General features: G+C 44.9%; 1 protein-coding gene across 8 annotated transcripts in view; it reads right to left on the bottom strand.

Annotated features, from left to right (window-relative positions):
* Positions 1-20,682, bottom strand: part of PKNOX2 (PBX/knotted 1 homeobox 2) — a 456,445-nt gene that overhangs the window by 325,434 nt on the left and 110,329 nt on the right. For all 8 annotated transcript variants that reach the window (XM_082200515.1, XM_082200522.1, XM_082200517.1 and 5 more), the window contains one exon: positions 18,502-18,569. The gene's annotated coding sequence lies outside the window, so the exon portion shown is untranslated. The remainder of the gene's footprint in view (positions 1-18,501; positions 18,570-20,682) is intronic.

Raw genomic sequence — 20,682 nt, 5'->3', positions numbered from 1 at the left:
ACAGTCTGCATGGGTGTCCTCCACCATCTCCTGGCCACCCAGCTAACCCTCTTTTGACAGCCCTGGATAGACCTGATCTAGCCTGAGGTGATCTGGGGCTGCCTCAACCCACTCTGGCCAGATCCTGGGTTGAACTTAATGAGCCCAATTCAGTTCAGGATCCAGCATTTGGCTGGAGCCAATGCAGAGCCTCAGTGGCGTAGCGTGGGTTGTCAGCACCCGGGGCAAGGCAAGTAATTTGCGCCCCCTAACCCGTGGATTTGCGCCCCCTAACCCGTGGATTTGCATCCCTAACCCTAACCCCCAGATGTTGCGCCCGGTGTGGCCGGCCCCCCCCTGCACCCCCCACGCTACGCCACTGCAGAGCCTTACTTTTTAGTGGGTACAGGGAACTACATAGGCAGATGGGGTGGAAATATTCTATTCAGTGAGTGGCCTTTTGCATGCACAAATTTGGATTCAGCACTGTATGTAAAGATCTAAGAGAATTTCCTTCAGTTTGCATTGTAAGTGAACCAACCTAATTCACACCTCCCAGACTAATACACAAATCACCACGTAATTATCCTTGGATTTCACACCTCTCCAAGGTATGCAATACACTTCACAGCTTAAAAAGCATACAGAAATGCAATAGAAAATGTGTATTTTAGGATAAAATGCATTTAGAAATGTGTACACTGAAATAAACCACATGTTTAAATATGTTTTTAAATATTATTTTTGATAGTTTTTTATAAAAAAACAAAACCACACAGACTAATGCACAAGCTGGATGCAGGAGATTTATGAATCAATAAATGTGGAAGTGGCACATACAGTGGTACCTCTGGTTGCGAACGGGATCCGTTCCGGAGGCCCATTCGCAACATGAGCAGAACACAATCTGCGTCTGCGTGTCTGCGCATGCACGGGTAATGATTTGCCGCTTCTGCGCATGCACATGACGCCATTTTGAGCATCTGCGCATGCGCGAGTGGCGAAACCCAGAAGTAACCCTTTCTGGGACTTCCGGGTCACTGCGGGACACAAACTGAAAACGCTCAACCTGAAGCAAACGTAACATGAGGTATGACTGTACTGGAAACAGTCTGATTCATCCTATAGCTCTAAAGAAAAAGAAGAAATCAAACTTCTTTTGTTCTTTGACTGATGTGCTTACTATTGAACACAAGAGGGAATGTCTCTTCTAAGATGGTGCAAGCCATCTGAAGCTTTTAGTAAGTACCCACCTTAAGAATAACCTACCAAAAACAAAAGGGAGGGGGAATCAAAAGTCATTAACTAATTGATCAGGGACAACTTTTCTAATGTTTTCAATTGATTGATTGATTAATCAACTAAACGCCACAACCACAACCACAATGCAAATGCATGCATGTGAATACTAAGGCAGCAGATGCAATTCACAGCTTGGCATTTTAGACACAGGCAGCAGGTAAGGGTTCAATCTGAACTGCTGATGCTGTTTTGTAGGTCAATCAAGTCTTTTTCTTCCCTGGCAGATCTTTGAACCGAAAGAACAAAGCCCTCTCGGCTCTTAAAATCAGCACAGGGAGGGCTATTGCAAAATAAACGAGCACAAGATATAGCAGGCAAAGTGCCTTCAGTAATGTGTAATTGTGAGGCTAGGGAGCAGCTCTCCGGCAGCAAATTCTTGGTGTGAAAACAGAGGTATTACAAGTACATAAGAGCATCCTTCTTTTCATCTGTGAGATGCTGCAGGCTATGATATTTCACATTAATTACTCAGATTCTAAGCACCTATTAAACTGTAGCATTAATGCGGATTTCATAAAGAGGAGGAAAAATAACAATTCCTCTTAAATGCAGGTTGCTATTTATAGCTGCTGTCTTGGGGACCTTCAGATGTAATCAATAACAAAGAATAACACAAAAAATTGCAGTCGGGGTTGTCGCCCATGAGCCATACAGTCACGCTAAAAGAGAACATTGTCCCTGCTCAGTTTTTTGAATGCCTAAATATTCTACCTTGATGTTGTATCCGTAATATTTGAATTTGCTTTCCTAGGAATGCAAGGCAAATACTGTTCTGCAAAGATTTACTGGACAATGCAGCTCTCACACTGCATTATTAAAACTGCAAATAGATAATTTTAAGCCAGCAGGAACAAAGACTGGCCTGAGGACTGCAAATCATATAAAGTGCCATATAATTATTTCTTATATTATAGTACACTACTTATACAGCTGTCTTAAAAGCAGAAGAAACACAGTGGAACTGTTCTAACCGTTACGTACTGAAGAGTCACCAAAGTTAAAAAAAGTTAACTGTGGGAAACCTCTAGGCTTTAGTGTGAAAGGCACAAAGTGATATTTTATTCTGAATGTCCAATTCCCAATAGAGCTAGACATTGCTCTGTCTTCTAAGCTTAACACTTTAAGGGAACAAAGGTCTACATCCAACTTCCTTTGAATTATACTGTAGTTCTCCTGTGCATGGATTTGATGTACACAAGCTGGGTCTCCTCTGCTATGATATGTGCCTCTTTTGCTAGGTGAATCCTAGTAAGGTAAAAAGGTCAAGGACCGCTGGAGCGGTACCTATATATCTACTTGCATTGGTGTGCTTTCGAACTGCTAGGTTGGCAGGAGCTGAGACAGAGCAATGGGAGCTCACCCCGTCGCAGGGATTTGAACCGCCAACCTTCTGATCAGCAAGCTCAAGAGACTCAGTGGTTTAGACCACAGCGCCAACCGTGTGAATTTAGTAATGAATCCTAGGAAAGAAGCATCCAACCTGGTGCCTTCCATATGTTGCTGAACTACAACTCCCATAATCCCTGACCATTAGCCACACCAGCTGGGGCTGATGAGAGATGGAGTCCAACAACATCTGGAGGACACTAGTTTGCCTACCTCTGCTGCAGTGCCAGAATACCATGAAGTGTACAGTCTGTCATTTGACATTCTGTAAAATGCTATAGCATATTATGATAGCATATAATTGAATCACTGCTAAGTTTAAGGTTGAGTGCTGATATTTATGAAGCTGAAACTGCATATCCTCACCTAAGAGAGAGGTGTCAGCAGGCATGGTTTGCAGAAGCATAAAAGCAAACCTTCAGGGAAGTATCCCTGATTTGCGGAATGGATGGAAGAAATTGTAACCTGGTGAGGACTGAGCATGCTCAGTGGGTGTGGAAGACTGAATTGTTTGGGGAAAAATAACCAGGGGGGAAGGGGGAATGGAAGTAGCTGGTAAAGTGGGGTGCACAGCTGTAGCAGACCAAGGGGTTCCCAAACATCTGGCAGGCAGGCTGGCAGGTCTCTTTAGCTAAGAGAGAAAGCAAGGAGCACAGAAGGAGGAGGAAAGAAAGTGAAAGAGGGAGAGTTAAAGAACAACAGTTAAAGATTTCTCCTCCAACTGAAACGAGCGAGAGAATGGAGAAGACACACGTAGATATAACGAGGGTAGAGAAAACCATACCATTGCCTAGAGATAGGTCATTCCCTGTTTCACACTCAGAAACTATTTTTTTAAACATCCCCGGGGACTGTAGTGGGAGCTGCCCACAGGACACCAAAGAAGAAATCCTAAAATTCCACATAGCTGAGAATGGGTACTAGCATGCCCTTCCTCCCCTAACCTCACTGAAACAAATAGCTGTGAAGAGAAGATCTTCCACACATTCCAATTCTTCAGCATGAATTAAAAATAGTAAGAATCCTGCTAATGCAAATTTCAAAGCCAGGTCTGCCCATACTGCAGTCTGGAATGAATGGTGACTTAGAGAGAATAGCTTATGGCAGCCCAACATTGAAAGCTTCAGGTCAGGCTCTGAGTGGCTTACAACAAAGCCACTTCCAAGCTAGCAAGGAGGTGGGGTTGCGGGCTTCACGCCCCTTCCCCACGCTCGCAGGGGCTGGCTCCAGCCCACACGATAGCAGGGAATCCTCGGCCACGTCATACCCCGTGCCAGCCAATCGGCTGGGGCGGGGGCCGTGGCCGTGGCCTCACCTACTTAGGTCTGGCGCGGCCAAGGACCTCTCTCTTTTTCCCACGCCGCAGCTGACCTGGTTTTCCGTCTCCTCCCATCCGTTAGGCTAGGTTCTCTGACGTTGCTATGAACCTCGGTTGGTCGCCGTCAAGGGGCCTGGTAGGAATTTTTCCAACTGGCAGATTGGCACCAGCCACTTGGTTTTCGCCTACCTCATAGCAAACCATCACAACTCCACGGTATTGGCGGTTAGGCATTGGTGGGGGTACTGTTTATTGTTACGCAGATGAAGGGGGGAAGGAGCGCCATTACCTTCCCCCAAACAAAAGAGTAGTCCGGTAAAGGCCTTGTCCTAAGCCTATGGAGGTGTGGGCCCACAGCACGTCCCCACGCAGTGACCCCGGGGGGAGATCCTAGTTGACGTGCCTCAGCAGGACTCCTCCCACTGGTGGTTCACCCTCACCGGCCTTCAAGCTGGTTAGTTGTTAGGACCAATGCCTAAGCCAATACCGCTCAATTCCTGTAATCAATAAAGTTGTGGCCTAATTTGACCCATTAACTCGAATTCTTGTGTCCCGTGTCTTTATTTCTATGGGGGGAGGCGGGAACTCGCCACGCAACAAGGTAAAGGTAAAGGTAAAGGTACCCCTGCCCGAATGGGCCAGTCTTGACAGACTCTGGGGTTTGTGCGCCCATCTCACTCAAGAGGCCGGGGGCCAGCGCTGTCCGGAGGCACTTCCGGGTCACGTGGCCAGCGTGACAAAGCTGCATCTGGCGAGCCAGCGCAGCACACGGAACGCCGTTTACCTTCCCGCTGGTAAGCGATCCCTATTTATCTACTTGCACCCGGGGGTGCTTTCGAACTGCTAGGTTGGCAGGCGCTGGGACCAAGCAGCGGGAGCGCACCCCGCCGCGGGGATTCGAACCGCCGACCTTTCGATCGGCAAGCCCTAGGCGCTGAGGCTTTAACCCACAGCGGGGATTCGAACTGCCGACCTTTCGATCGGCAAGCCCTAGGCGCTGAGGCTTTAACCCACAGCGTCCAAAGGCTTAGTACCACTAGTACAGGTTTAAGTAATGTGCACATAGCAGATTTTTAGCAACACACTCTGCGTGTGTGTCTGGGAGAGGGGCTTAGAGTGTGATCTTTAGCAGGCAGTGCAAGCATGTTCCTATTTCCACCCGTGAGATGCTGGAAGGCACTCTCTGGCAAGTTCTGTCCAGATGCTTCCACACATTAGGAAGTCCTCCACTAAAACAAAAGCCAACTCCTGTTTGACGTCCATGTGTTTGAGAGAGACTGGGATCTGCACTGCCAGCAAATAAACTCTGGAACTTTAAAAGAGTTCAGTACATTAATTCTCATCTTCCACAGTGACTGGCCTCCTTGGAAGAGGAACTCAAGTGAGACGTGATGTCCTGAGATGTAACTTCTCTCCCTCTCTCTCTCTCTCTCACACACACACACTCACACACCAAGTAATTAAAACAAAATCCATCCCAATTAAGCCCCCATAGACCTCCTGTAAAGAGGACTCTGTTGGAACTCTAGCTAGCAATTGCACGCACACATGCCTGCACACACACAAATTCACACAGTTCCTGGAACTTTCCTGCCAAACTCGAGGGAGAACTGTTCTCTTTGGTTTATGAACTGTATCTAAGCATGCTGGACTGGAGATGCATAAATGGCCAAGATACAGCTCCATTCTTTGTCCTTCGCTGTGCCATAAAACCACATTAAGATCACACTATCGTCTTTAAGTTCAAAAGACATTTTAAGGATGTGATTCCATAGGGAGTCCAATCTGCGTCAGGGATGTCTCATTGCTGGTGGTGGTGAGGAACCCCTGAAAGGCAAAGGAACTGGTATTCGGACATGATCTCCCTTGCACCACAAGCAATTCTGCCTATTGTTTACATCAGGGTGGCTAAACTGTGACTCTCCAGATGTGGCTTGGCAACATCTCCCATTAACCCTCACCATTGGTTAGGCTTTGATAGGAGTTGGAGTCCAACAACATCTGGAGAATGAAGGTTGGACATCCTGGCTAGTTTACATGATGTGTAACCTAGTGACAAAAAATAGAATTGAGTCAAGAACCCCTAATCTTGTTATGGATTGCATATCTCTCAAAACCCCTTTGCCTCTGACTCATCCTTGAACACACAAGAGACCATTCAGGATTGTTATTCCAGAGTAACTGACGGTGTAAGTAGGCCTTAATTCTCAACCGAGAACTACTGGTCTGAGCAAGTATTTCATGGAATCAAAGAACTGTAGAGTTGGAAGGGACCCCGAGTGTCATCTAGTTCAACCCCCCTGCAACGAAGGAATTGTGGGATGTAAACACAGGAGCAGTCAATGACAACATTCCTAGAGTGTACATGTTAGAACATGGGGAGGGATGTCTGTCCAGCAAGCAGGTAAACTTCCTGGGGACGGACTTCCTCTGCATGTGACCAGAGGTGGGTGTGGCCTCACCTGTGCAGGTAATGACAAAAGCACAGGGCAGGCAGCCATCTCTCTCTCTGCCATTTTCCCTCGATGAGGAAGCATCTGAAGATGCTCTCTTGGCTCTCAGCCAAGAGAGGAGATGCTCTCTTGGCTCTCAGCCAAGAGAGGAGATAAGGTCTATCTTGCAACAAGATAGATTCTAAGTGTATGTAACCTTTTTAAGCCTGTCTGCCTTCTGGGATCATATTGTGAACAGATCGTGAGTAAACTCTTTTATACTTTTATAAAGACTGTGTTGTGTCTTGTATTTTAAGAGGGAACAAAGGGGAAATTACCAGAGTAATTATTATAGAGGTTCTAGCGAACCTGTGCACACGTTACCGTTGCGAACTAAAAGGGGAATGTCTATAAACTCTGCTGATATTTTGGGAACTTGTTAGCACAAGTTGGATAAGGATATAATTAGTCAATATATCCTCTCCTGCACCCCAGAACATTCCCACAGGAATCTCAGCTAAAGCATCCATGACAGATGGCTATCCAACCCCAGCTTTAAAAACTTCCAAGGTAGGAGAATCCACAACTTCCTGAGGGAGACCGTCCCATTGTCAAACAGCTCTTACTGTCAGAAATACTTCATTCATTCTGCAGTTTCTTTGTTTTCAATCCCTGTAACCTGCTATTTATTATTATTATTATTTTGTTAAGGAAAAGGTGGCAACTAATTCGTTTTTCCCTAAGCTACACAAATGCCTCAGGGCAAAAAGAGTGAAACAGAATGGCCTCCCTTCACAAAGCAGTATAAGTTTAATCGGTGTCAGCTACAATACTTAATGCACTGAGGAGAGAGAAAAAAGCCTCAGGCCAGCAGATCAGTCAAGGATACTAATGGTCTGTATCAACAGTCTACGTTTAGGATTGAAGTATATGTTAAATTGCCACAGACAACTGTGTTTATTTTATAACCTCGACACAGAAATGAGACTGGACAGAATGCAGGTTTGAAGATTACATCCGAAATTAGAATTTTATTCTTTTAAGCTGTGTCTCACTTCATAGAAACATTGGAAGAGTCCTGCCGGATTAGGTCAAAGGTTCATTTGGTCCAGTATTCTTTTCTCATATTGGCCAACCAGATGTGTGTGGGAATCAACATACGGCATATACTGTATCTATTGACATTAAAGATTTGTGGGAGGGTTGTCCGGTTTCTTATGTACACACCTGGGGAGAAAAATAGGCTGAATGAGAAATTCTTATAACCCTCGTTGAATTTAACTTGAGGAAAGTGTTCCATGTAGGGCTGTGCCAAATTTTAATCAAGCTCGGGGATGAAAGGGCCATTTTGGAGGTCCCAAAATGTTTGCTGAAAGAACCTCCAGGCTTTAGCTCTTTCACCTTGCTTCTCTCCTTTTTCTTAACTCTCCAGTGTGGTGTAGTGGTTAAGAGCGGTAGCCTTGCAATCTGGGGAACCGGGTTCACGTCTCCGCTCCTCCACATGCAGCTGCTGGGTGACCTTGGGCCATTCACACTTCTCTGAAGTCTCTCAGCCCCACTCACCTCACAGAGTGTTTGTTGTGGGGGAGGAAGGGAAAGGAGAATGTTAGCCGCTTTGAGACTCCTTAAAGGGAGTGAAAGGCGGGATATCAAATCCAAACTCTTCTTCTTCTTCCCAGCAGTCGCTCTGTGCAATTTTCTTCTGCTTCAAAGAAGGTACTTATTGCTGGCTACAGGATCCAGCTAATCAGGAATCAAACAGCCTGCATGATGACATCACAGCACCATGTGTTTGGCAGGTGATAGCAGTTAGGTGATTAAGAGGGAGATTTTTGAGTGATTGGGTTGGTGGGGTGTTTGTGTGTAGATGGATACGTTGGGTGTTTGGAAGCAGAACGAGGTGAGGGGTATTGGATGAGTAGCAGGTACTGTATTATTTTCGTAGATACAGATAGGTAGCCGTGTTGGTCTGCCATAGTCAAAATAAAAAAATTTCTTCCAGTAGCACCTTAAAGACCTACGCTTCCTTCAACCCTTGGTACAGGTGACCCAGTCAAAGAGCCAGTTGGGAAAAAATGGAAATATGGATTATGCACATGGAGGGAGGAAATCAAGGCTTACTTGAAGACTGCAGAATGAGACAATACAGTACATCTTCAGATGGTCAGCTCTACACAGACTATGTGCTTCAAAAAGATGTCTAAAGGGGTTGGTGGCTGCTGTAGTTCAATGACATTTGCAGGCCATGGGTTCCCAATACCTTTCTTAGTAGATAGGTGGAATGCAATTTAACCAGAGACAATAAATAAACCATGACCAGATCAGGGACCTCTTTTCAAAGGATTTTAATTTATATTAAATCCAGCAGATGCTTACCACTGAAGCATATGAAAATGCATCAAAATAGATTTCTTGTTTTAAACCAATTCCACTGAAAATTTCAGCATCCAAATGGAAGCAGATCATCACACAAGAGCCCCCAAGAGGAGGAGAAAAAACCTATAAGGGTAACATTAAATGAAAGAAAGCCTTAAATGTCAAAGATTTTTCAAGTTTCCTGTCGTTTATTGGACTGGCCTATTGACTCAGAAAACCCAGCAAAGATTATTAACTCAGGCAGAAGAAGAGGAGAGAAAAAGGTATGACTAGCTCAAGGGGGGGATACAGATGGGGAGATGAATTTTTTGAAGTGGACAAAGTGAATGGGTAAGCAGGGGAGCTTGCTAGACTGGCAAATTCCACTCCAAGCGATGGGCGTTGCAACAAGGAGTGGGGTAGATCAATCTACTTCTACTCCAGGTCAATTTTGTTTGTGTTTGCTTATTTATTATTTATTTTTTAATCTATACAAAGATCTGGAAGAAGAAGAAGAAGAGTTTGGATTTGATATCCCGTTTTATCACTACCCTAAGGAGTCTCAAAGCGGCCAACAATCTCCTTTCCCTTCCTCCACCACATTAACCACTCTGTGAGGTGAGTGGGGCTGAGAGACTTCAGAGAAGTGTGACTAGCCCAAGGTCACCCAGCAGCTGCATGTGGAGGAGTGGGGAATCAAACCCGGTTCACCAGATTACGAGTCCACTGCTCTTAACCACTACACCACACTGGCCAAGGGTTTCTCACTCCTGCTCTAGACTGTGCTTGATGTTTCTATGGGCTGCTCCACATGTGACTTGTCAACAAGCCATTCTTTAGCCCCAAATGGCAACGTGTCTTGGCTCCCTAATGAGCATCCCTGTATAATCCCTGTGATTCAAACATGGGGTTCAGCTCGTTCAACTTTAGATATTGAGATATGACAAACCCAACAACACTTGCATGCATATCTGAATAAGTAATGTGCACGGACTCTCTCAAAAGAGAAGGAATCACTTTTAGAAAATAATGCTACCTATCCATAAGGAGGAACAAGGCCCTCTGTTTCAAATTCATTATTAATTACTTATTTCTTTAGAAAAAAGTTATAGATCACTTAGTCAGAGGGATCTCCAAGCTTTGCAGGGGCAAACTAGGCTGGTCAAAGAACCAGTTTGGCACCCCCCATACACACATGTGCATTTGTGTACACACACACACACACACACACACACACACACAGACTAGAAGCCTCAATGGCACCCCTCCAGAGGCTTCACCTGGGGCAAAAAACATGGCCAACCCCCCTTGTAGCTCAAAAAGTTGATGCATCAATGAGACACAGATATCAGCGAAACCTTTAAAACAAAAAAACAAAACCAAAAAGATAACTGAGTCATAACTAGGCTTGCTGGAATTAAAATAAGTTTCTGCAGGAATCTAGTGAGGGCACGGCCTAATATCAATACACAGGCTGCTCCCCACACTAAGATACTGACTCCTTGCAAATGCAGAGCATACATTACATGGCATTTTTAAAAGTGCTAGTTCCACAGACTGAAGTGGTCAGATAGGCGATGTGGCGTTTGCCCATTCCTTGTGATTATATTTGTATAGGGGGATGCAAATGGTTAATATAGATTGACCAATGAGAAAGCTCAGAGGCGGAGCCTACCTGGTTTTGAGGCTCAGCCCAGGGGTTTACCCAGGGGAGATAGAGGAGTAAGAGTCAGAGTCAGACAGAGGCAGTAAAAGTCGAACATAGTGGTTGTGACAGTTAGAGTGAGAGACCGGGATAGAACTGAGGGAGAAGTGTGTGACAGTGTGAGATAGTGCCACATCAAGTTAAGGGCGCGCATTTGAGAAACCGTTCTGAACCTATTTAAAACTTGTTTGTTCTGCAATAAACTTTAATCTTCGTTGTCGACTTTACAACCTGACTGAGACTCAGGATTTCACCAGAAGAAACCTGGTTGGTGGCAGCGGAAGAATAAAGCAGTGGTGTGCAGGTCAATAGTCCATGAAATGACTGGGGGCTCTATACAAACGCCACAGGCACCTATGGGATAAGGTGATATCGATATTGCGGCAAAAAGACTACTCAGATAAATAAATGAGCCTTTAAAAGGTAAAGGGACCCCTGACCATTAGGTCCAGTCATGACTGACTCTGGGGTTGTGGCGCTCATCTCGCTTTACTGGCCGAGGGAGCCGGCATACAGCTTCCGGGTCATGTGGCCAGCATAACTAAGCCACTTCTGGCGAACCAGAGCAGCACACGGAAACGCCATTTACCTTCCCACCGGAGTGGTACCTATTGATCTACATGCACTTTGTGCTTTCGAACTGCTAGGTTGGCAGGAGCAGGGACCAAACAATGGGAGCTCACCCTGTCGCGGGGATTCGAACCGCTGACCTTCTGATTGGCAAGCCCTAGGCTCTGTGGTTTAACCCACAGCGCCACCTACATACTTCGTCACAAAGTGAGCATAGGGAATGCATGCTTTGGGAATAGAGAGAAGGAAGCAGAAAGGAAAAGCGGTGCAGGGCCATGAGCAGCACCACTGAGAAGCCAGTGCCATAGTTAGTTAGTTTGTTTGTTTGTTAAACTTCTTGTCTCACTCTTCCTCCCAAATAAGCTAAAGTAGGATTAGGCTCCATCCTCCATCAGGCATCAGGAAAGAGCCATTCCACCAGGTGATAACAGCAAGAGCAAAGAGAAGCAGGGCCACTCCATCATTCAAGTGAAGAGATGTTTGCCTCCTGCTTCTCCTTGAACTGTTTTCCATTCCAACTGGTTTTGATAAGAACTTTGTGGCAAAGAACTAAGGCCCGAGTTTGTTCTCCTCCTCCTTCCTAATGCCTATCATTTTTGTGCCATGCTCTTTAGAATTTAAGCTTGGGGGCAGGGACTGTCTCAATGCTGATCTTTGCAAGCCGCTGTTGGGAGCTCAAGAGTGGGGCAGAAATGCTTTAAATAGCAAATAAATAGCACCACCACCTCTCTCCCAAAGTCAAAGTAAGCACAAACGTTTCTGCTTGGTACTCATCATCTGCTTTTCACACGGGTTCTATTGACAGATCCTCCTCACTGTTGCGGCACGGGGAAAAATGAGGCAGCGGAGGCTTATTGCTGCAGGCAGATGTGTGCCCTTTTGAGATCAAAAAGGGAAATTCTGCAGTAGCAACTGAAGGATGACTCGTGTGAGGAAACAAAAACAGGGTGGAAATCAAGACAACCCCACACTTCGCAGCCCTCAGGCTGTCCTGCTGTTCACAGATTCCATGGTCACAAGCCTTCCTACATCAGCCAGGCTGCCTTTTGTCTTAGTGGCTTTAAATTTCAGTGTGGGGACCGGAGAGAACGGGTGGGAGAGAGTGTCAGATTATGCACAAGGTAGCCCTTTTGATTTTGCAATGTGACATTCTGTCGCTACTCCTATGGTCCCCTAACTGCTGTCAGCTACAGAAATTTGTGCTGGGATGGGAATGGGGCCACTGCCTAGGTCTTGTGAAGCCACTTGTTCTACTGTTGCCTTTTCTTCCATATCTTTCCATTCATATCTGCAGAATAACAAAAAAGATCACATTCTTACTGAGGATTTGCCTGAGGCTTTCAATCAGGGATACGAGAGATAATCCAGTGCGATTCACATTTTCATCCTCAGGCTCCTAATTTGCAGTTCGTGAAACAATACACAAACCAAAACACAGCTATCCTTTGAAAATTCTCACTTTTGTTGCCATACAGTTCTCCCACCAAATAATGTGTCTGAAAATGACTGTTTCGGGGGGGGGGGGATGAACATGAAAATGTGTAACTAGTGAAAAGAGCACAGGAAAAAGCATTATACTGTATTAGAGAAACAGCTTACCTAAAAAGTTTATACATCGGGGGGGGGGGTGGATTGCTCTAAAGTGCCAATGAATCCGATGAAGAATTGTGGAGAACTGAACATAAGCTGGAAAAATGAAAAACACTGAAATTGACAAAATGTCATGGACTGGCTGGATGCAGAGGAGTGGCGGAAGGTACCAGCTGGGGAACCCCCAAGAGAAGAAGGCTCAGAGCCAGAGGATTGATGGTGGGGCGACAATGAGTGGTCAGAGGGAGAAGAGGGGGGACTGGGAGGTGGAGGTGTGGGAAACTGAAGAGCTAACAGGGTTTAGTGAGCAGGAAGAGGCTGTGGCAGAGAGCAGTGCAGAAGCAGAGGCAGAAGCAGAGACAGAGACAGAGTGGAGGCAAGCTGTTGAAGAAGCCAAGGAGTCCAGAACACAGAGAGGAATGAAGAGGGCAGAGCAAAGAGAGACAAGACAACAGAGTCTTAGCTACTTAGGAAGGACCCAGGGGAGGAGAAGGCTGAGGCAACTGTGGGAAGGCGAGCACCTTCAGTCCTTGCAACTGCCTCCCTGAAGCAAGACCTACTGGGAAGGGTTGCTGTGACTACTAGGACTGAGCTCTTTTTTGTTTCTTTGAATAGTCAACTTCACTGACACTGGGTGCTTTTTTGCTGACCTGTCCTTGACTCCAGCTCCTTACAGAGATTCATCCATTCTTATTTTCAAAGCACCATCCATTTTCATATTGAACTCAAGAGTCTCCAAGTGGGATTGGTTACCCTAGGGTGTGTCTAACGTGCCTGAAGCTCATGGGGTTTGCATGCAAGAGGCATGAGGGCTTAGTGGCTTCTCTGCATAATTAGGAATTGTGAATCTGTCAATTTTGGTTTCTTTCAGTTTCTCATTTTTCCACCCTGAAGTTCAGTTCTTACATAAATTTGCAGGGTTTTTTTTTAGTCCACATGAAAATTTGTCAGCATTTTTGTGCAAATTTATCCAGGTATACACACTTTTGCTATGCAATTCTGCCTAATATACAAATTTTTGCAAAGCAATTCCCTCTATTATAATGCATTTTTATATGTTACTTTCACTAATGTATGGACATTTCACCATAATTTATGCATTTTGTACACTTTGCTTGGCTGGAAAACTGGATTGCAAAACTTGAATAAGTGCAAAACTCTGAAGACAGTCCACATATTGTTTCAGAAAATGTGAATTTGGCAAGTTCCCTTTAAATGTGAACTGAATCAAATTTCTCACCATCTACACTCGTAATGCAAAGAGATGCGCAGGCAAAGGGATCATTTCCAAAACACACTACAAGAAAGAACAGAAAGGCAAGGTTCTTCTCATTACTCTGACCCCCTAACACAGTCCTTGGCCAACTTCAAAGCCTTTTGTCCATCTTTAAGGCTGTCCTGACCTTTGGCATCTGTGCTCCATGGAGATGATCAAAGGGTCAGATTCACGGGTTCGTAAAATTGCAGAACGTGACAGGCGGAGTTTGCAAACAGCTGGTCAAGCTTATGGAGCTGTTATTGCAAAGGGGTGGGATGAGGGGGCCTGGCTTTCAAAGCTCGCAGAGAAATGTGCTCTCAGTTTACCCTGATCAAGAACAAAGAACAAAGAAAAGCAGAAGATACACACAAACAGAAAGGGTACCAATGCCTCTCAGGAAGAAGAAGAAGAAGAAGAAGAAGAAGAAGAAGAAGAAGAAGAAGAAGAAGAAGAAGAAAGGATTCTCTCTCTAGATACATTGGTTCTTCTATCACACACATCTATTGCCTGCGGAATAAAAACAGAAAGCTCTGGAAAAGCGTCACAGCCTTGCAGATGCTGAAGACCACTGCTTTATAGTTCAGTTGGTTAGAGCATGGTGCTGATAACACCAAGGTCACAGGTTCGATCGCCATACAGGTCAGCTGCATATTCCTTAACTGAGGGAATTGGACTAGATGATTCTCAAGGGTCCCTTCCAACTCTATGTTTCTATGATCATGGCCAGAATCCTACGTTATGCAGGCAACTTGTTTATCATTCAAGAAGTATCCGGCTTCTTATTGGGGTCCTCTGCTGAGCAAGCAGATTCATTTATCTATGTATTCATTCATAATAGTATTTCTGTTACCTCCATATCGTGAAATAGCATGGGTGTTAACCATGTCGAGAGGGATACGGGTGGCGCTGTGGGTTAAACCACAGAGCCTAGGACTTGCCGATCAGAAGGTCGGCGGCTCGAATCCCCGCGACGGGGTGAGCTCCCATTGCTCGGTCCCTGCTCCTGCCAACCTAGCAGTTCGAAAGCATGTCAAGTGCAAGTAGATCAATAGGTACCGCTCCAGCGGGAAGGTAAATGGCATTTCCGTGCACTGCTCTGGTTCACCAGAAGCGGCTTTGTGATGCTGGCCACATGACCTGGAAGCTGTACACCGGCTCCCTCGGCCAATAAAGTGAGATGAGCGCCGCAACCCCAGAGTCGGCCACGACTAATGGTCAGGGGTCCCTTTAACTTTACTTTACTTAACCATGTCGAAACGTAAACCGCCATTTTAAAAAGGCAAATAAAACTCAGGTAACAACATTAGTGCAACAGGAAGATCCCTTTGCCCTGGACTCTGTGTCAGCAACGGGAAATTGCCATTCATAGGTCTGGTTCAAACATACATGTAATGTGATCAACACACACATACCCCACAGCAATGCCTCTGGAACAATGATAGGTCAACAGACAACATCATTCCAAGCAAGACAGTGTGGGGGAGGTTGTGGGGTCTGCTGGGCTCCCACTGCTTTTTCCGAACCCCTACCCCCAATTTCTAGAATCTCCACCCCCCCAATATTCCTGGATTTCTCTCTCCCTTGACTCTCCTGCACCCTTCTCCCACCATGCTCTGCCAGCTCCAAATCTGAATTTAGTGGCCAAAGTAAATCTTCATCTTGATCTCTAGTATTCATATAAAACAAGTGAACAGTCACAGATAATGGGAAAAGATTCACATTGGTCATTGTGTAACCTCACTCTGCATCCAGAGAAGTGAAGAGATATGTCTTAGTTTGGATTGTACACTGGGAATGGGGCATGGAAATGAGTGGTGAAACAGGCTCCCTGTGCGAGAAGAAGGTCTGCACAGCCACAACTTTAAATCACCAGCTTCCATAAGCAAACACTGATCTCTGCAAGCCATACGAGGTCAAGGATGAGAACGCGCCTTGCTCAGCCAACTGCATGATGCTATGTGGTATCAGGTTAGCTGTTCTTATGATTTATTCAAATAGTCATCACAGTCTATTTTTGCATGGGAGTGTTGATATCCGCTGATAACAATTAATCACATATACATGTAGATTAGTTAGGAGCCAGAGCATTGCTAAAATGGTGCCGGAAGCCTGCAGTCAAAGAATTGGCTGGTGGGTTCCATTCAATATGTAAAATGCAAGCCCAGCCACCGCTCTTCAGTTCTAGAGTTCCTGTAGTTACAGTAGAGGTAAAGCAAACAGTTTCCTGATGGAAAAATAAAGCCTTCTCTGTTGTCCCAAAGGCTGTAGGCAACCTTTGGGACAACAATGGCACTGCCTCCATTATTCACAACAGAGCTCTCCTCTTAAGCATCTGCCTCTGCCGCCATCTTGACTACCTCCCCACCACCTCTAGAGTTGCCGCTTTTAACAGCAGCCTGATGGAGGCGATGCTTTTCCTGGAATGGAGGTACTATTTATTGATTTGTGCAATTTATATCCTGCCCTTTTGCCCAAAGGAGTCCAGGGCAGAAGACGTGGCAGTGATAAAACATTAAAAAGAATCTACAAAAATGTTAAAACGTTCTTTTAAAAAGCTTACCTCCACCAGGGATCTCTGGGTTGCTGGGAACAAGGCCTTTTCAGCCATCAAATACCCGCGTAAACAGGAATGTTTCTCCTGAAAGTCTATAATAGGGGAGACAGTTGCACCTCACTAGGGAAGGCACTGTACAAGCAGGGAACCACCACGGAAAAGGGCACAATGCCAACTGGGCAAGGTCTCACCTGCCGATTGTAGGGTACAAGATGGGAAAGGAGCTCTTTTAGGTACAAAGTGGGGAAGCAGGCATCTGCTTAGTCCATCTGTTGACCAGAAGGAGTCAGAGCCAAGAATCTAAGCAAGGGGTCAGAGGCAAGGAACACATTAGAGCCATGAAGGCTTCTGTTGCTCAGGCAAGGTCTTAGTCCAAACAGGAAGTCCTTTATAGCTCTTCCTGTCCAGGAAGGCCCAATGGCCACCTTAGGTGGACAGGGCCAGCCCAGACACTGACAGTACTTCACTGCCTGGGAAGATGCTCCAATTGGCTCCAAAGTTCTCGGTTTTAGCCCTGGCAGCTCCTGGCAGTCAACCCATTATTCTCTCAGCCTACTATTTCTTCACTCATTCCTCATTTCTCTTCTCCATCCCATTCCTTCAGCTCCATTTATCAACTTTGGGTGGTTTTAATCTCCACCAAACAGACAACCTTCCCTTGCCTCTACAAAATCTAGGGAGGATTATTGTCACTGACTGGGTTCACAGTACAGGCATAGGTTTTCCTTAATCCCTTTACTTGTTGACTTGTGACACATAATTTAACAATATAAGAATCCTCTTGGATCAGACCAAAGACCCATCTAGTCTAGCATCCTGTATCCGGTGCCAAACAGATGCCAATGGGAAGACAGAAAGCACCAGATGAGAGCAATAGTCCTCTCCCACTGTTATTCTCAAGCAGCTAATACTTGTTTTATGTTCTTCATTTCCCTCCAATGATCTCCCCATCCACCCCATGCTACAAAAAATAAATAAATCACAGAGCACATGCTTTTGTTATACAGATTGATTGGTTTACTCAAGCAACGGCAGGTCCTCACTTCAGTTTAATACTTTAGCTGATCAGCTTGGTTGCCTCTCATGTCTTTTCCAGCTAGACAAATCTACGGTTCTCCTGGCTAAGCTAGTTTTCTGTGTAAATCAATCACTGATGGGAAAAGGAAGCAAGGGGACTGGGAATAGAGGCAGAACTGGCTTTGCTCAACCAAGAGAACTGGCAAAGTCTCAATGCTTCTGTAAGCTCTGCCAAATGCACAGAACTTTCACCATAAGCTAACAGACGACAACTGGCATTAACAGTATAATGAGCACCAAAATCAATTACAGGCAGCGCAAGCAGGCAGTCCGTGGCCCTAGGGCTCTCAGCCTAATTTCAAAAGCCCTCTGCAAGTGATCTGTCCAGACCTTTGGCAACAGCCATTTCCGTCTCCCAAGAGCCTACTGGGTGTGGAGAAAGGGAGAAAGAGAGAGAAGTGGGTGATGCTCCCCACCAGGCTCTGCTATACACACTTATTCAGGAAACACTGAGTCCAGGAAAACCATGGGCATAAAAGCCATAGTCCATCTCTCCATTTAAACAAAGGAGGACAAGGGACAGGGTGACTGCAAACATTATACTCCAATATGTGTACCAACCTTTCAATATGTGCACCAACAACCAATATGTGCTTATACTCCAATATGTTCAGCAACCTTTCCAGATCATTGTTGTACATCAGGAGTGGCTAACCCATAGCTCTCCAGGTGTTCCTGAATCACAGCTCCATCACCTTCAGGTCAGGAATGATGGGAGCTGGAGACTGACAACATCTGGAGGGCAAGAGATTAGTCACCCCTGAAGAACTAATTGCACACAGAAAACATTGTTGGCTGTAACACAGACTAAATGAAGACTAGTTAAAATGCATCACACTCTATCCCTTTTTCTTCGAATTGGGGTGCATTATTTCAGCAAGTTTCCAGAACACCAACTACAACATTGTGGGTGCCTCCTTATGGGCCCTGTAACCTCTGTCAAATGCAGGATAAAATGCCAATCGGGTTACTTACCATTCAGCGAAGTTTGGAACAGATCAGCTAGAAAGGCAGATAGCTCAGGATCCAGTTCCAGAAGGTACCTATTAATAGAATAAAGTATATTGTTTAAGGGATGGACAAATTCATCCATTTTGGTTTCTCTGTGCTTCTCATGTTTTCAGTCTGCAGCTTGGTATCGTACATTTCTGCGTCAGTTTGCTAAATTTTCAATTACAAGTCCCAATGAAAATTGATTATTTTTTCCAAATATTCATTGCATTTCCATCCAGTAACTCTGGGCAACTTTCTCTCTCTCTCTCTCTCTCTCTCTCTCTCTCTCTGAACCAATAATACAAAAATAATACAAACATATGGAAATCTAAAATACAGTGTAAAACCAGTATGAAACATCAATGCAAAAAACATATTTTTAAGCACTAAAAAATACTGGCCTTGCAGTGTAAATAGGTCTTCAATTTGGTTGAAAAGTTCTGAACAGGAGCCATTTGGATGGATTTACATACATAGTTAAGGAAGCCCAGTACAATAACCTTGCTATTGACTTCCCATTCAGACGAGTACCACCACAGAACCATTTATTTCTCTATGGCCCACAAGCGGTCTGGGACCAGGGTATCTGAACAGACACGAGACAAATTCTGTTGTATCTTTTGTCCTCTTTTGGTGATGCATTCCCTCTTTTTTGGAAATGTGCAAATGGCCAACCCAGCCCTGACTATGGCCTGATCCCATAGCTCCTGGCTCCTGGCTCCACCCCAGGCTGCTGCCCTCATCTCACCCCAGACACTAGTAATATAAAGTAAGATACATGGCCAGTTTTCTCTCCATTTACAAGTAGAAGAATTTCAGCTTGAAACTGCAGCTGGTATCAAAAAAAGAAAAAAGAAAATGTGTGCTGTTATTATGAAAACAAAGTGCATTCATTCTTTACATTTCATGTTTCAGTCCCTGTCCCAATAGCTTTGAAAGTAAAAAAGTAGTTTTATAGCCACATTTGCTACAGTGGACTTTGGTCTTTATGACTTGAGTTTAGCGTGGAAAAGTTTCTACCATTTACACCATTAGAGTTTCCACCTTTCAATGAAGAGGAAATATGGTACAGCACAGAGAATGTGAAGGCTGGGGCCAACGAAACCCTTTCCCTCAGCCAGAAAGCTCAAATTTCTTAGGATTGCAAGGCAAACTGCCCTAGATGAAGAACTTGAACTTGGAATATGGGTTCCACCAAAATCTTCCATGCTCAGATCAATACGATACATAGGCAAAGTAGGTTTCAAGGGAATAGTGGGCAAGCTAAGACATTGATCCAACCCCTATGATCCCATCATAAGGAAACTGGGGGGCAAATGGGGCAGTTCCTTGGACTGGGCCATCCAAAGTAATCTTTGTGACTGAGGTAGGATTCAAACCCAGAGCTCCTCAGGCCTAGACCAACACTCAAAACTGTGACTACACTATTCTTGTTCCATCCTGAGACTTCTCTCAATCTGGATAGAACTCCACAAAGTTCACAAACATGTATTTTATTGACATTCACAAGGCTCATGTAGAGGTATTTCCTCACATCCCAGTAGGCTGTTGTTTTGGCTCTGAATGAATATGGTTAGGAAGCTTTTTATTAAGTTCTGTAAGAATGAGTGAGCATACCCCTCTTCCTGGACTTGCAAGAACTAAACAAAACTAAGTTGCAAAGGAGAGAGGGAGGATTTCCCCGCTCTGGGCAGAGCCAATAGAAACTAGAATATTACTGTGCCTTCATTTCCCAGCCTGCCTTGAGATCTGGAATGGGGAAAGGCACTGCCTTTTCTTAAAGATAGGAGCGGCATTATTCTTCCTTCTACTTAATACTAATACATAGATTTGCTATCACCAAATAACTGAACCATATTGGTCTGCCAACTTGCTTCACTGCCTACAGTGGACACAAAGATCTCTCCAACGTCATCCCAGTGACAGTGCCATTGCTATTCTAAAAGAAATTTTAAAAAAGCACGAAGGTCCCCAGAAAATAGGGGAATAATGGGACCATAGTATTTTGAGCCTAAATCCACTTGTTCTGGATAGAGATTATTAATCCTGCTTGATTTTCTTATTTTCTGTGGGTGGTGTTTTAATGAGGGTGAAGCTAAACATCAAAAAAACAAAGATAATGGCCACTGGTCCCATTACCTCCTGGCAAATAGAAGGGGAAGA

This window comes from Podarcis vaucheri (assembly GCF_965113315.1).
Source record: "Podarcis vaucheri genome assembly, chromosome: 15".
Classification (NCBI taxonomy): Eukaryota; Metazoa; Chordata; class Lepidosauria; order Squamata; family Lacertidae; genus Podarcis; species Podarcis vaucheri.
Note: the sequence above shows the minus strand (reverse complement) of the source record. Positions and strands in the feature narration are given on the sequence as shown.